Genomic DNA, 2,699 nt, shown 5'->3' with positions numbered 1-2,699 from the left:
AAATTAATTAGATCGAGAAAAAAAATCCCAATATTACATGTTCTTAATTAGGTGAAAGTCTGCTCTGGGTGGTGAGACGTCGGTTGCTAAGGGTTGGCTCGTGGAACCGAGCTTCCGTCTGTACTGAGGATACAGACATGTTTTTTTGATCTGTGCGTGGTCCACACGTGGGGGACTGAGTATAAAAGACGGCTTCTGAAAGAGGGAGTGCGTTTGCAGAGTGAAGTATTTTCAAGATACGAGGGACCCGGGCCTAGAGGGGCCTAACGTTGAGGAAATACTTTGTGAAAGGCTCTGTCGCCAGATCAGGTTGGTTCCCTTTTTACGGAGACGTCCGATAAAAAGGCATTTTGGGAAGGTTCCGGCCGGAACACACAAAAAATCGAAGGCAGGAAACCGCCGGACTCTGAAAGACGGGTTCGGGGCAATTTGAGTCTTCACCACCAGACAGCAACCGTACAAAACTAAAGGTAATTAAACGTAATTAAAGTAAATATGGTTATTAGTGCGTTTCATGTTTCCATGAGTGGGAAACTGGTTATGGGTTCAAAAGGAGAATCGCTTTGTGTAAGGACATACGCACCTTAAAAGAAAAATTAGAGACAAAAGAAACGATCTGAAAAAGCAAAACTATCAAAACTAAAGCCCTAAAAGAAACAAAAGAGAGATGAGAGTAACAGGAAAAAAGGAGATAACAACTCTGGGGAAGAATTGTTTGCACTCTGCCACACCACACACACACCACACACACACCACACACACATACACCACACACATATCATGCCAAGAGCAAATGCTCCCATTGTTTCTGCTCTCTATTCTAATGCAGAACTGAGCGCGATGAGGGTAAATCCGGATCTGGACTCCTTTCCCACCATCAGCAGAAGAACCGAAGGAGAAGAAGCGCCGACCAACAACCAGAACAGGGTGGAAGCTCTGACACCACAGCAGCTGGAGGACACAGACCACAGCATGGACGCCTCACAGACTCCACAACGTCTGCAGCCATCACGTTCTGGGCTCATCAGATGAACCAGCTACTACAAGCCCTGCACCAGCATGAAAGGACTGTGTCTGAAGCTTCTGAAGCCGTGAAAGTGTCATACACGCGTGTGTGTCTGACAGACACCTGCTTATGACAATCAGCAAAGGAAAACAAGGACAGAGCAACAGCAGAGTGAGAAGACGTGCTCTAACACAGACACTGGTTGAAACAACAGGAGAGGCTTCAGATGTGATCGGCTCAAAAGAGCTGCATGCGAGGATCCAGGAAAGGTCTGTCATCGAGGAACAACTGTCCCATCGAAAGGCTTCACCCGCTGGCGCTCACATCAGACTGATGGTTGGGGAAGGAGGAAGGTGACGGTTCCTTTTCACGTGACGTACAAGACGGTACCGCAAACACACACACACACATTCATACACGCAATGAAGAAACACGCTTACAGCTGATACACGCTCAAATTCATGTTCATGCTTATCTGCTCGCAATGAAGAATCGCTTTCTGCTCAAAAAAAAAATCCCAGAGTGATTTTAAAATGATGACAAACAACTAAATGACAACTGCTGCATGACTTTACAGTCTGATGGGTTTAAACTATTTCAATTTGCAACAAATTCAGTAATAAAATCCTCCATGTTTCTAAAAAGATTTGTGCACAATATAGGTTTGTCTGGCCAGACTAGAAGACTATAGGAAACAAAACAGACTATAGAGAAAACAAAACAGACTGTAGAAAAAACAAAAAAACAGACTATAGGAAGACTGAGACTGACTGAAACAGACTATTAATGACTATTAAAGGGAAGACGACTATTAGAGAGAAGTAATAATAATTACTGTACGTACCAGACTATTAAAGAAAAACTTACTGTCCACTGTCTTGTGCAACATCTGACAGCGAGACACCTTGAGATTTATTGTTGCTTTCAAATTTATGCCCAGTAAAATTTTTAGGAAGACATCTGATGTGTAGTTTAGGTATTTGATTGATTTCCACTCCAGACGGAGTGCAGGTTACATCTACAGACATTCTAAATAATCCCTCTTTTGTTGGTGTTAACTTCAGCTCAGCTGTGCTCTTATCATTGGCTGCTGAGGGGGGGCTGTAACTGAGGCCCTCACACAGGCTGCATCACAGCTTGTTTATGATTTCACACACACACACAAACTGACCTCAACTTTCCTCTTTTGGGATGAACACAGGTCTGCGCTTGCGATTTCATTTACTAATGAACAAAAAGATTTTGATTTTTATTCTACAGTTCCACACGTCCCTCTGTGAAAACATGATGGAGACAGATGCAGGACGTGGGTCCTTTCGTGAACAGATGTCAACGGGGTGGAGACTGGTGAACGACTTCTGACCCCATGTGACGTATTCACCTACTTTGCATACTTTAAAAAAAAAAAACTTTTTTTTATTCTGCCTGTCATGCACAACAAGCAGTGAACCTCCACATTCTAATGACACACTACCGGTACATGTTTTTATTTTCATTTTTCAGAGGACGCTCTGACCCAACACTCAGCCTTACAGGAAGCCCTGTTTCCCTGTGGCTCACACACAGACATGATGTAGGTTCAATCAGAGGATGTGAACCAGTGGTCATCACACCTAAATCTGACCACAGACCATGTGAACAACAACACCCTCTTAAAGGAAGCCATAGATGGCGTTACTGCAGACACCACTAA

General features: G+C 43.7%; 1 long non-coding RNA gene across 1 annotated transcript; it reads left to right on the top strand.

The window, feature by feature from the left end:
• Positions 1-347: 347 nt before the first annotated feature.
• LOC129604809 (uncharacterized) lies at positions 348-1,464 on the top strand. The gene is made up of 2 exons (XR_008696058.1): positions 348-470; positions 830-1,464. It is a non-coding gene; the product is annotated as an uncharacterized LOC129604809 (long non-coding RNA).
• The last annotated feature ends 1,235 nt before the right edge of the window (positions 1,465-2,699 follow it).

Source organism: Betta splendens, chromosome 11 (genome assembly GCF_900634795.4).
Source record: "Betta splendens chromosome 11, fBetSpl5.4, whole genome shotgun sequence".
Lineage (NCBI taxonomy): Eukaryota > Metazoa > Chordata > Actinopteri > Anabantiformes > Osphronemidae > Betta > Betta splendens.
This window is presented reverse-complemented; position numbering and strand designations above follow the sequence as displayed.